This window comes from Neopelma chrysocephalum, unplaced genomic scaffold, assembly GCF_003984885.1.
Source record: "Neopelma chrysocephalum unplaced genomic scaffold, ASM398488v2 Primary Assembly neopelma1_26, whole genome shotgun sequence".
Lineage (NCBI taxonomy): Eukaryota > Metazoa > Chordata > Aves > Passeriformes > Pipridae > Neopelma > Neopelma chrysocephalum.
Genome location: NW_020897695.1, coordinates 7,140,099 through 7,154,742, shown reverse-complemented (window position 1 = coordinate 7,154,742; position 14,644 = coordinate 7,140,099). Strand labels below are relative to the sequence as shown.

Below are 14,644 nucleotides of genomic sequence, written 5' to 3'. Positions count from 1 at the left end.
GCCTCAGGGAACACTTCTCAGATCCACAGCTCCATTGCTGCCAGGATGCCTGGTGAGCAGTTATTTCCAGGACATCTTATCGTGTCATAAAGGTCTAGTTAAACGCTCCATCTGATTAGCTCAAAACCCCACTATATGGTACAGCTGTTCCCTATAAACAGGCATATAAGTGTAACAAAAGACCTAGTTCACAGCAACCCAAAATAAGCTTTCAGTGTAAAAGGAGATCTCCAGGAAAGAAGAAAAAGGCTACAAGTTTCAAAGTACCAAGTTTACATCTAGAACAAGAGTCATATGGCATCTGTTGTGCTCTGAGGCTTTGTCATCTTGTTTTATTTTATTTCGCAGCAGTTGCAATTGTCCTTTGATTCTGACGGGCTATTGTGCTATTTTCCCATGAGTTCTCTTTCGATTTATGTAAAGGATTTGATTGGACCAGATTTCTTATGTATGTTGAAGTGTTCCTTGGTCCTGCTGTTATTTATGTATTTGTTCTCTAGGTTTTTTAAGTACTTGACAGGAGGACTCCAGGTACTGTTAACTGTCCTTTAAGAAGCTTTGACAAAATTCCAGTTCCAATTAGATCAAACAACCCAACAGTGAAGTCAACCTCATACATGTTCCCCATTTCAACCCTGTCCAGTGCAGCTCTCTTCAAGCACTGTGCCCTCTGCTCATCTCTTGAGGATGAGGACAATTTCTCTAAGACCTGCAGGAAAACAGCACCAGATGCCCAAACTTTCACATTTCAAACTGTTCCAGCACAGGTATTGCTGCTGGCTACAGCTGTGGAAATGGCAAGGACAACAAGAGAATACAGAGGGAGGGGCATCTGTAATGTGTGATTTCCTTTGGCACCCTGAGCTTTCATGCTATTCTTTCCAAAGAATACAACACAGTCACTTCGTACAATGCTGTCAAGAAATCTCTGTATTCAACAGGTGTTACTGGTCATCCATTCTGATGCAGCTGATAGCAGAAGATTTTGCAGACAGAAGAGGGTGATCCTTTATTAATAAGGGATTTCAGTAAATATTCAATTACCAAAAGTTCAGCACTTCCTACTGCTCCGCAGCCATTGCGCTTCATCACTGCTGCCAGTGCAAAAGAATCTTCAGAAATACTGGTGAAAGCAGAGAATTAAGGAGTCATATATAGTGCTTATAGCCACAGACTCTCCACAGGAGTGAAACCAGGCCAGGAGATTTGTCAGAGACAGGAATGGGGCAGCCCTTTGCTGTTGTAAGTCCAGAGGAACTGGTGGATCAGACTGCAAATTAGAATATCTTCAGGTGGGAAACCAAACCAGCTTTGAACTGTCTCTACATATAAACACTTTCTTAGCATTGGCTAGGACATGAATAAGACCAGCATCTGTAAAGAGGAGAGAGTCTTGTCTGGGTCAAAATTCTGTCTACCACATCTGGTGTTTCATCAGAGAAACAATTCTAGTCCCCTACCTCTGAACTCATCACGTGTAAGGGTTACCATGGGGACATGCTGAGATTGTGCCATTTTAACATTTCTCTTCCAGATTTCTCAAAATTTGAACATACGAACAAAGCCATCAAGCAACTTCAAAGCTGCAATATACCCCCATCCTGGCAGGCTTGAGTATTAGCTGCTATTTGGACAGTAGCTGTGGGAGCATTCGCTGTCCCCAGACTCCCTTTGGCCATGAATGCAAAAAGGAAAAATTTTTGGGTGAATGGCTCATAAATGCAGCTCATTTTCAGTGAGACAAGACAGAGAAGGAGGAAGATGTGAAATATTTAAGAGAAGCTTCTGAACATCATCCATAAAGCTCTACCTGCGCTTTACTTATGTTACTTTTTCAGCAGACTCACATTCATTAGTCTATAGCAAGAAGACAAAATTGACATAAAGAGCTGTGATCTAAACAGGTGTGAAGAAAGGTAAACAAGCCTGAGAGCTTACCCAGAAATGCTTGTGGCTTCTAATTATTCAGCCTTTTTTCCTTTCCAGGCTTTATCTGGGAGAGGAATTAAACAACAAAGAGAGAGAGAGGAGGGAGAGAAAGATGGCAAAGAGACAAGAAAAAGGGAGAAGAGTACTACAGTTAACTTTAGCTGGTGCAGCATATGACCTACGTCCTGTGGCAGGAATAGGGCTGAGTTGCTCTCCCCCAGCAGCTATGTAGTTGCTAAATATGACTCTGCCAGGACTACAAGTACAAAGAATGGAGGGGTCATCTTGGGAAAATTAAAAATACCATGGAATCAGTGAAATTTCTCCAGGAATACTGTAAGGATGAGGATGTCCTAGCTAAGTGGAAAATGTTCCACATTGATCATCAAGGTCATAAACTGAAGGTATGTTCACACAGCAAGTCACACTGTGGCTCAGAGCTGGCACAAGCTCAAATCTTCATGGAAGCTTTCAGTGTCCTCCACCTGCCCTCCAGCACAAAGTCTTGGAAGCTCCACGTTGCCTTAGCCTTGAAGCATGAGTGGCAGCACCTTGAGAACATTTTATCCATGTCCCCTTACCACTGCTGCCCAGTGTCTTCTCACCCACCACTGGTCTGGAGATGTCCAATCTGAGTTATACATTGGTGCAGTTCTGCTGGCAGCAGAAGCTTATGTAACCTCACCTTTAGGTCTAGGGGTCAAAGCAGGGTAACTTTGGGATATGCTTTCTGACTTTCCTTCTTCCCAAGGGATGGTACCAAGAATGAAATTGAGAAAAATCTCCAAACCAAGAGGAATCAGGATATATAATTATGCTACTTCATACATCCTATACTCTGATAATGTAATTTTGTAGATCCTTTTAATATTTACTGCATAGATATTTTTAAACAAGTATTTAAGTTGTTAAGGTGAACCTAAGTCAGCTCATAAATTTTTGGCAAGTTTTTGATGGCTGAATGGGATTAGAATAGAGAAATTCTTGATAGATTGGAGAAGCTTTCTGGAAAAACATGAAGATGGTTCTCAGCAGGGGTGAGTGCAGTGTACTGCACCCAGACAGACACAGTCAGCTAAGCAAATGAGTACACACTGAGCCGCACACTTGCTGGACAGAAAGTTCTAGGATAATGTCTAATACAGTGAATGATAATGTTTGTATGAGTCAATGCTATTGGGAAGAGAAAACATAACCCTGGATTATAAAAAGAGGAGTAAAACCTGAAAGATGCTCTACTGGTAAGATCTGAGCTGGAGTAGTACGTCCAGTTTTGGACCAAACATTTAAAGAATTATCTGGAGCAGCTGGAGAGCATGAGAAAGAACAACATAATATTAGAAATCTAAGAAGCATCACCAGTGAATAGTGATTGAAATAATTTGTGTTTATCTCAAAAGAAACCCTAAAATGTAGACAATTCCAAAGTGGAAGGGAACAATTTGTTATTGCTTGTTTAGATATGGCATAATGGGTCTCAGTTGCAACAAAGAAGATTCTGAGGCAAAATTAGGAGCTATTCTATGTCACTAAGATAATGGGGCACAGAAAAAAATATGGTGGATCATCATCGCTGGCGCCTTTGACTAGGAACTATGTAGTCTTTTGGAGAGTGGGATAAGAAGGGAAGACAAGTAAATAGGTCTGATATGCTTTTTAAGCCTCATCAGTGTATTTTATTGGGCAATAATTCTCTCTAAGAGGTTATTCATTTTGTTTTTACGCAGAAATGTGACATAGAAAAATGAAGAAACCAGAGATTCAAGAGGTTTCTCAGCTCAAGAGTAGGTTGGCGCCTCTAGGTATTATACAAAGACAAAAGAGCAGCAATTACTACTAGCTTGGTCTTGCCACTCTATGGAAACAGTGCAATTAGGGCAAGGAGTGAAATACCAGCATGACCTGAACAGGCTCATTGTCAATGAAATCTCAAAATGGCAACATCAATTAATAAAATGCACCATGCAGCATGAAATTTTAGCATGAACTTAAGCTAGCTAGAGGGGGCAGAAATAGAAAATATGCAGGGTTTTTTGATTCACTTTATCTGAGGAGCCAACATAACCTTTTAACACATGATGCAAAGACTCTACCATTTGAAAATTTTTTTACTGTTTTATGTCTGTGATACGTTTCTTAAGACAAAGGGTTGGTTCAGATAATGAAGTATTTCAACAGATGAAGTTACATTAAAGCAAATCCTTATCAATCAGAATTAATCCTTCACATCTGACATTTGCAGCTAAGGTGTACAAGGGGATCAGGTGATATGGCAATGAGTAAACACACTGACTGGAGCTAAAAATACCATAACCCACATTTGAAAGTTAGCTCTAAGATGAATAAATTACCCTTTTAATGAAGTGAAAGGCACATATTTGACTATCAAACAATATTGAGTATTTGGTACTAAAGAAAATCCAGATATTACTAATAATATATATCTTTTTCTTTACAAACTCTAGTATCACATAATTAGAAAGGACAACAGTCAGTATAGTGAAAAGATTCCTACTAGCTCCAGTGCCTAAAAGCATCAAAGGCCAGATCAGTGAAACAGCACTAATTCATTCTAGATACAGCACCTGGGATCAGGACTTCAGCACGCCAAACTGAGTTTCTGGTTTAGAGATCGTGAATCAAGCAATGACAGTACAAGCAGTGTCCGTAATGCCTCACTGAGCTTTCCAGGGTTTACAAGTCAGCTTGATCTAGTAGAGAAAATACATCATGGCTTTATCCACAAAAGCAAAACCATCAGTGTATGGTTCGCTGCCCTCCCAGCTACCTTAGCAAGGGAAATGAGTTGCATATATGTGCAAGGGCACATAGTGTTTCCCAATAGCATATTGTGCTAGAGCACATAGGCACCGAACAACGTATTTGCTCAACATCAATTACTCGAGACTAAACCACTGTGCTGATGGTAGAAGGGCTCAGCTGCCATGAACACCACCAGTGGGTGGTGCACAGCACCAGAAGCCTACACAGGGCAGCATGCCCTGATTGAGGACTGAGAGCACTACGGACCAAATATTCCTGTTTCTTCAGTGACTCACTCTGTACAGCAGCTTTAGCAAGGGAAGTCCAGGCAGCTGCAATTCTGCCAGCTCTCATGATACATCGCACTTCTGTAATCACCGAGCTGGTGTAAATTGATTCTTGTTCCCTCTTTTTAACATAAAAAGCAATTTATCTCTCAGAGGAGAAGATTTTTGGAAAAGAAGAAACAGTTCAAAAATTAACTTTGGTCACAGAAGGCAAAATTTTAATTTGCAGTTCAAAGCTAAGTATTAGTGAATGGTACCCAGAGGAGGAAAAGCATGCAGCTGTCTGAAAGGAATCCAAAATTCAAATAAAATGTTTCCAGGTAAGCTAGCCAAATTTATCATAATTACTCTTGGGTGAGCAGACTAAAGCCTATAATTTGTGGACAGTATCCTACAACTATTATGTGTGTAATCAGATAAATACTGTAGGCCTGGACTGAGATTCAATTCTTAATAAGTGCCATAAATAAATACGTAAATAAATGAGGCAAAACATTGTGGGGATTCTTTTCCTTTTTTTTTTCTTTTTTTTTTAGAAAATGCTTTTTTCCCCATCAGATTGATGATTTCATTGAAATTTAGACATACAGAAGTTCTGTTATCCACAGTAGCACTGCTGCCTTTTAGAAAACACTTGTGTGCCCTAGACACATAAAATATCCTTTCAAAAGCAATTTATGCCACTGGGAATTGGCTATCTAAAGACTTGAGGATTGGGGGTTTAAGGCTGGATTTTTGAAGCCTCGGGTCTTTGGTCACATTTTTAAAAGTAAAACTCCAATACCAATCATTGAAACCATTTTAAAGTTCTACATTTCATTTCCTAAATCACTGCTGTCTCCTTAAAGAGTTGTGTAATATTGATGCTCAGGTTATGGCTAGACATCCTACTTCCAGGGAAGAATTAGCTGATGTTTCCCATGCAGGGAGTGAGCCCCCAGCTCTCCTTGCAGAGGAGCTGGCAGGGGCTGTTTCACACTACAGGCAGTTGCCAAGTTCCTCTGGCCCCAGCTGCTGGAGAGGAGAATGCAGACTTGGTTCTCCAGTGTGGCACAGCCCTGGGCAGCCATGCTGCTGTTCTCCCATCAGCTGTAATTCAGCTCTACCAACATACTGTCAGTGCATTTTTTCAGCTCCATGAGCACATTTTTAACACACAGAACTCCTCTGCTTCTCTCCCAGATGGGTTATCAGGGCTCTACAAGGACAAAATAGTATGAGAAGGCACAGCTGCAGCACACCAGAGAGCAGTCAGTAACTTCTCATGGGCAGTTTCTGCTCCCTCGTCCTGTCATATAGACCATGATGTGTATCAATGATGAATACAGGGGACTGAGCATGATGAAATAAAGAAATCAACATGCTAGATGGCAGCATGGAGAGCCTTTCCCTACACTGTGTCCTTCTGGCACTGGGAACAGATGTACTGCAGCAAAGAGAGCAAATCTGGATCTCTTTGCTGTGCGCTTACCAAAAACCCAACTGATATCTACAGTCTCTGTTGAAAGAGAGTAATAATTTGAAGGAGTAATATAAAGGTAGGCTACCCCCTTGGTCATGACCGTGTTTTATTCATATTGTCCAATTTTGTAAGGGGGATTTATTGCATTATTTAGTGTCACAGAATTTGTCCCATTTAATTTTGTTCTAAATACTAAGAAAGTGGTACGTAAAGTCCTGAGGCTGGGGATTGGGAGTTTTCATTTGCTCATCTGGCTTTGATGAACACTGAGTAGTTCCATTTACATAATGCAGTGGTAACACTTCAGCCAGCATTATATCCAGGAGAGCTGATTGGCAGGCATTTAAAATGAAGGATTATCTTGTGGTTGAGGCAGAGGAACAGGACTCTGGAGACCTGATTTCTGTTCTTTGATCAGTCACACAAATCCCGCATGACACTGGGCAAGCCAATTAATAGCTCCGCATCTCTGTTCTTCAGCAAAATTGAGGGGAGGAATGTTTTGTTTTAAATTTCACTTTTCTCCAAAAAGAGGGAAAACTCTGCGGATTATTTCTTATTGATTGGTATAGTAGGAACCTCATTTCTGTTATGTCCCTCAGTGTTTCCAAAGTTCAAAGCAAAAAATCCTTTTATATTTTCAGGATCTGTTTTCACATGAATACTGAACAGTGACTGAGTTCTTTTCCATCTAAATAGGTCCTAGGGATTTCTTCACTGGTTTTCATTGTTATAGTTTGCTATTACTTACCTGGCAATGATTTCAGGCCTCAGAAAACACTTGTGGAAGTTATTTTACAAATACAATCTGTAAAAAGAAACTCTGTGTGTGTGGGTGAGAGATTGTGCTTATGTATCAAAGTAATAGTAGTAGTTTTGCTGCAGCTATGATGGTCAAAGGATGTAAGCAAAACAAATTTTCTAAAGAGGTGATGTCTCTAACTAGCACAGTTAGGATGCCAAATACACAAGCCCTAGGTCAAGTATATGTATGTATATGCAGTGCTCACATTGCAAATTCTGAAGTACTTATGGAAAATTCAGAGGTCCAGCCTCCTGCTCTCCTACACTCTTCTCCCTCCAAAAAAAGTGCCAGCACCTGTGCTGAATTACCAGCAAATGTACAGAAAACATTCTGACATTGAATCTGTGCAGATAAGATTAATATATGAATAGCTATTATAGCGGTCAGAAGAAGAGTTTGTTCTCATTTTCCCATCCCCACACTGCCGTTGACAGCTCAGCACTTGAGCTGCAGTGATGGACAGGACTGTGCCACAATTTCCTTTCAACTTTGCTTATACAAGACTCAGATTATTTGGACAGATAAATATCAGATTGAAATAATTTACTGCTGTGCTTCTCACTGTATGGTATAAGTTCACTTTTATTGCAGCTTACGCTACTGAAATGAACATTTAGTTTTATTTTAATTTTCTGCACACTTACAGAAGAGAATCATTGTTGCAGTTATGATTTAATAAACAACAACTTGGACCTGGACCAGGTTCATAGACAACTACCAGGAGCAACAGCAGGACAGCCATAAGAACTTCTATTTTCAGTCTTAGAAAAAAGGTTAATACAGCAGGACATCAAACAACATATTCCTTGTTTCTGGTTTTCTCATAATGAAATAGCCTAACTCCAGATTTGCATCTGGGGTCATAGAGTTGCAGCTTTTTCTACCTGGCATCTCACACCTGGCTCCTGTTAGGAGGGAACATCACAGCCCATTTGCTTTTCTTTCCAACAGTATTTCAGAGGAGCAAGCCACCTACCGAAAGAATGTTTTACTAATGCAAAGGAAACTGTAGTGGGTTGACCCTGGCCAGATGCCAGGTACCCCCTAAAGCCACTTTCTCATTCCTCTCTGCAACTGGACAGAGGAGAGGAAAAAAAACAGCGAAGGAATCATGAGTTAACAGCTGGGAGAGGTCAGTTACTGATTACCTTCACAGACAATACAGACTCAAAGTAGAGATTTACTTAAAGTTGTTACTAACAGGATCAGAGCAAAAGTGTGAGAAGTAAAACAATCTTAAAAACACCTTCTCCCCACCCCTCCTTCCTTCCATGTTCACCCTCCTTCCCCCCCAGCGGTGCAGGGGGACAGGAAATGGGGGTTATGGTCAGTTGTTTTTTCTGCTGCTGCTCAGAGAAAGGAGTCCTTCCCCTGCTCCTGTGGGGTCCCTCCCATGGGAGACAGTCCTTCATGGACCTCTCTGGTGTGAGTACATCCCTCAGGTAGCAATTCTTCCCAAACTGCTGTCCCATAAGTCACTCCTCCATGGGGTGCAGTCCTTCACAAATGAGCTGTACCACCATGGGTCCCCCACAGGGGCCACAAGTCCTACCTGGGATAAACCTGCTCCAGTGTGAGCTCCTTTCTCCATGGGCTGCAGGTCCCTGGCAGGATCTCGCTCCATCTTGGCCCTCCCATGGGGTCACAGCCTCCTTCATGCATCCACCTGCTCCAGCATGGGCTTCTCCATGGGCTGCAGCTGGGTCTCTGCACCCTGATGGTCCTCCATGGTCTGCAGGGGCACAGCTGCCTCACCATGGTCTGCACCACGGGCTGCAGGGCCTCAGCTCTGGTGCCTGGAGCATCTCCTGACCCTCCTTCTGCACTGACCTTGGTGTCTACATTGTTGTTCCCATGTTTTCACTCCACTCTTCCCTGGCTGGAATTATTTCTGCGCAATACCTTCTGTTCTTAAATATGTTACCACAGAGGTGTTACTATCACTCCTAATTGGCTTGGCCTTGGCCAGTGGCAGGAGGTCCATCCTGAAAGTAGCTGGCATTGGCTCCACCAAACAGGGGAAGCTTCCCAGCAGCTTCTAACAGAAGCCACCCCTGTAGCACCCCTGCTACCAAAACCCAGCCACAGAAACCCACTACAGGAACCAAGCCATTACTATTTGTTGTGTACTTGTGGCCACTATTCATGGTTAGACTTCAGCATAATTTGACCATGACCTTTTGCCTGATGTTGTTAATTTTGTTTCCTGTAGTGTTTCATTAAAGGAAGATAATGAAGATACAAGCTTCTTGGTGTAAATAATTAAAGACTGGCTAGCAGTGCAATAGCTAAAAGTAGATTCTTCCTCACCTTTTTTTTTCTTGTTCATATTTTGATGTACCCTTAAAAAATCATGAAAGTAGAAGACTCAGTAGCCTTCAAAAACAAAGAAGACTTCATAAGACACCATACTGTGTTCCATGAGAAGCCCCAGTTGTATTGCCACTGGCAAAACTCACAAAGAGTAGTCTGTAAAAAGATTTCTTAATGAAGACAGCATGTGCAAACAGAAACACACTGTATGTCTGGAAGGCCCATGCTGTCAGCCAGGACTGAACTGCCCCAGCAGTACTGGGCATACATGAGATTCTGGTGACCAGAAGATGATAGTTTTCACTACTAGCATTTTGTATCACTATTGCTGAAACAGAGGATGTTGAGGTATTCCTTACTAAGGATTCATTTTTGCGCGCCCTTTAATGCATTCAAGTCTAGCCTGTTGTTCAAGCAAATGCATTTCATAGGAGTGCCTCATAAGCAATCTCTACACACCTTAGATGGGGAAATTACAATGATTTTAAAACTGAAGCAGTTTCATACTGCATTATCACTGTCAGATATGCTTTAAAGACCAGATCTTTCTTTGGCAATGCCAGAAATAGTGAGTGCTCTCACTTACATTCTTCACTTGGAAATAGTGAGTTTTATTGCAATCTCTGCTTCTCTTTTGAGCAGGACCAGTTTTATCTATTTTCTAGAGGGGGAAGTACTTTTTCTGTGCTATGTAAAGTGGTGAAGCAGCAGTAAAAGCAGTAAGGGATTTGGATTGAGTGGACAATTTGACTAGGATAAATCTGTTGATTCTAAGCTGTAATGTTTCAGCTCTCCAACTAGTTTGCTCACTCTAATTCGTCCTAAAGGTAAAAACCTAAACTGAAAAAATAACCCCTCAAAAAGAGAAAATGTCAAAACTGATTAATGTAGTTGCCAGTTTACAATAAATAAATAAATAAATAAATATTTAGCTATTTCAGACTTCTGGTTGCCTATAGCAATTGAATAAGTACCTTGGATACTGCAAGTGGGCTAATCTGAGCATGCTGTAAGACATAAATGAATGAAAGTTACTTGAATAGTAACCTTAAGCTGTTCTCTTCCAACATGCTAAAATTCCCATGCCAAATGTATTTGTAAATATCTCACATATGTAAGGCATTTTTTAAAATAATTGTAATCATAAAATCCTTAAATATTTACAGGAAAACAACAGATCTAGAGATCATTGACACTTCCAGTTTTCCCAGTAAGCTGGATATTGCCTTGAAATTTAACAAAACCACAAAAGGGTAGAAGTGGCTGAAGATCTGCAAACTGGGCATGAAGATATGCTTTGTTGTTTGAGAACAGTGTTAAATTACGAGATGGAGTTACTATTCAAACATGCACCATAAAGCCACTTTGAGTGTGGACTGCAGAAGCAGTTTGAGTGTCCTAACTACGCCCACTGCAGCAAGGAATAACACTGACAATCTTGGAGCCAAATTTCAGCAGTAGTTGCTGACACCTGAGGCACTCATGCTAGCTCTGGACCTTGCTTACACTATTCCTATGGCCCACTATTGGTTTTGAGGGTTTTGATTCCTCTGTGAAGGTCTTAAGCTTCTGATACAATACTGGAGAGCGTTTTGTGGCTTCTGTTTGCAGAGTCACCTTGGGTACGTGTCTGTTACATGGTCATCAGGGAAGTAAGAAACTGGACCCCATGGCACGACACATATTTCCATCCCTCTTCCTAGATACCCAGGGCAATGCCAATATTTTTAAAAATTCTCTCCAGAGACATTATGAACAGAAAGTAACACAGATATCTGAGGCTTCCTAAATATTGTGCTGGCAAAAATCTAGATGTTCCTTCCTGATCTTCACACCCAACTTAGTTAGGCAAGGCTTTTGCTGAAATCTGTGGTGGTTTTGACTGAATAAGGGCAGCAGGATTTGATCCCATGATAATAATATAAAAATCTGAATTCCAAACAAGGTGTACGTAAGGAGACTCACAGAAATCCCTTGTAAAAGGAGTACATCATCTTTTTTCATAGAGGAAGAAAAACATGGCAGAGAAACAAACTGCCAGATTCTTTCAGAATCAGTGTTTCCAGCATAACAAATATTCATTTTATACATTGGAGCACAAAGCTACGAATCATGTTGTATATGAAGTGAAAAAATCCAGAAAAAGTAATGAATATAGACGGTTTCTTGATGTAATCTCAACCTTCTAGCAGTTCTGTTCAGACTCAGTACTGGAACTAACTCCCAAGTTAGTTTCTTCTTCAATAGTCTAACTTTCTATTTAGTGTACAGGGGATTTCTGGTTAAATAACACACCTCCATTACAGGTAAATGAGTTGTGATTTCTTTATTTCTAACTGACTTCAAGTATTACAGCAGTTACAAGACACACAAAGGAAGAAAGAAGGCATTTCTGTAAATGATCAAAGCCCAGTGCTCCACTTACTCCAATGGCCTTATGCCCAGTAACTAGCAGTTGCTGTGACAAGGAAAGGCACAAGAAACCCTAATTACTAAAGAGCAAGAGAAAGATTTTCTCAGTGTTGACAGAGACAAGGCAATAAATCTATTTTGTAGGCTGCGTTGACAATCAAGTGAAACTAAACAACAAAGGCCACAATCAAGACAGGTCAAGATGAGCAACTAAAAAAAGTAAAAAATACATCAGTTCCAGTGGGAAGTGAGTGGGAATGCAGTCTGGCGTCATCAAAACAGGCTTCAAAACAACAAGGTAGGCTCCAGGAAAGGAATGGGCAGAGCAAAAGCAGGATCTTGTGAGTAAAGGCTGTGCATGCACTGCCACTTAAAGGGTGCCTGATGGTGAGGCCTGGACCTGGGCAGAGTAACCGTCAAGTAGCTGCTGCATGTGCGATAGTTTAGCTGCTGAAAGCTCATACTTTCTCACCCTCTAGAGAGGCCAGTGTGTAACCAAAAGCCTCATGAAACTTTCAATATTTTTTTTTCCCCTGTCAGCCTACTTTTTTTTTCTTTTTCTTTTTTTTTTAAGTCCCATAAGTCTCCATGGTATTTTCTATAGGAAAATAGCATGCTGAATGTTTTTTTCTTAAAAGGAAAATGTCTTGCTTGACATTTAAAGTAAGTCATCCGACCACAAGGTGTTCCTGCATCCAGACCCACAGCAACAAGCAGAGGAGAGGAGCAGAGCACTCCACTCCTGCAGTGCTACCAAAGCCAGGCTGATCCCACAGCAGCTCCCAGTAACATGCATAAAGGGCACCTCACATGCACTCAAAGATGTCAGAAGGCAGACTCTCCGAGAATTCCTAGATGGGTAAGACATATCAAGATCTCATGGTGGTGACAGAGACACCTGTTTTTAAAATCAGAGTTATAATCCAAATGCAGTTTTTAGGATGAAATCTTGCTTTTCTATTGATCACAGAATTAAAACCTTTGTTGAGCATTAGATCAGTACACCAGTGGTATTCCTGAGACTGTTGAAATCTTTGCAGGGGATAGGCTACACAGGAGGTGCCAAATCAGGATTGTAGTTTTAATCTTTAATTACCAAGGAAAGATAAATAATATAATAAATTTTTCTTCTTTGGGAATGGGTGTGCACATATAGACATTTCCCTTTCCATTAGTAAATATCACACCCTGACTTTTGGCCATCATTTGCCATATGATGTGTGAGAACATTTTGTTCCTCTTTTTAAGGATTTATTTCTATTTGGAAGAAAATGGAGGTTAGTTGTGAGCAGTGCAGCACTGCTGACAAATCTGCAAAGGCAAGTGCTTTGTTCCTCATGAACAAGTAAGATGAAGTAAGCTGTGCAGAGGGGCTGCTGCAGGCTGAGGCCCTGAATAGATGGTTGTTAAGAATATTCATTTGAGCTTTCAGAGGCATTTCTACCAGGGGCTGCCCCTGTGATTCATTACTTCTCTTCTAATCTCTCCCACCTGCAAGTCACCAATCCATCTGGCTGGTGGCAAACTGAAGCATAAATCTTGTAAGTAGCCCAGCTTTTGCATTTCTATTTTGAAGGATTTTGACACCGGTGGGCAGGTTTTCTTACTCCCCATTAATAGCTCACCTTAGGTGGTGTCCAAGGCTCTGTACAAGAACCACAGTGTCTGCTGATTTCATGAGTTTCCCTCAGCTATGTGGTAACTCTGCATTGCTCCAGAGCTGCCTCGTTTAGAAGCAATGTTTGCTTTAGAGGAGATTCACAGGTCTCCTATGTGCTTCTGCCACAGATGAACAGCACAGGACTCCTGCAGACACCCATCCCATTCCACCCAGAAACTACCGGGGGAAAATGGGTTCTTCAGTAGTTCATGTTTGACCGTTTCCAAAACCACAGCTTTTGCATGTCAGGACATTCTGCAGATCAGGGACTGGGTGATTCAGCCACGTCAGCTGGTGAGCAGAAACATTTTCTGGTCTGCAGGCAAACTTACCTCACCTAAAGGGAGCCCATCTGTATATACTGAACATCCTGAAACAACATTTATCAAACAAATGTGTTCCAGTAGCATAGAAGACACTGCTTCATTGCAAATCAGAGGCAGAAGCCCGGTAGAACATAGATAGATTCTTCTGGTGAAGAATCTCAGCATTTCAGTTTGTGAAATGTTACACAACAAAGTAATAATCATGGCCTTTCTTGAAGGACAGTTAGGTAACATTCATTAAAGCCTAGTTGAAGGAACCTGTCAGAGATCAAAGACTTCATCTGCAGCTCTCAATGATTCTTGCAAAAGTGACTTTCAAGGCCTCTGAATATTTTTAAATATCACATTTACTACTTTTCCTCACAGCAAAGGAAGAAAATGTACGCGAGAGTACACATTACTCTTTCACTACATCTCCTATTCAGTGATCCTAAGTTAAAAATGCAAATGTTCATACCAAAAAATATATGAAGCTATGTACACAGATTTAACAAGCAGAAAAAATTATAAACAACCATACTAAAGTATGCAGCCAACACCTGACACCACAACAAGGATTTCCTGTAAAATTCAAAGGCCTGTGAGATTGCACACCTCAGCCCTTTTCTAAGGAACCTAATGTCATTAGATACTGACTTCACTGATCTTCTTCCCATGGCTTTCATCTACTCCTGCCTGAGTAGTAGC

The 14,644-nt window shown here is 41.1% G+C and overlaps 1 long non-coding RNA gene across 1 annotated transcript in view; it reads left to right on the top strand.

Annotated features, from left to right (window-relative positions):
* Positions 1-14,644, top strand: part of LOC113964207 — a 36,639-nt gene that overhangs the window by 2,690 nt on the left and 19,305 nt on the right. Inside the window, exon 2 of the long non-coding RNA XR_003533098.1 lies at positions 12,636-12,830. This is a non-coding gene — a long non-coding RNA (uncharacterized LOC113964207). The remainder of the gene's footprint in view (positions 1-12,635; positions 12,831-14,644) is intronic.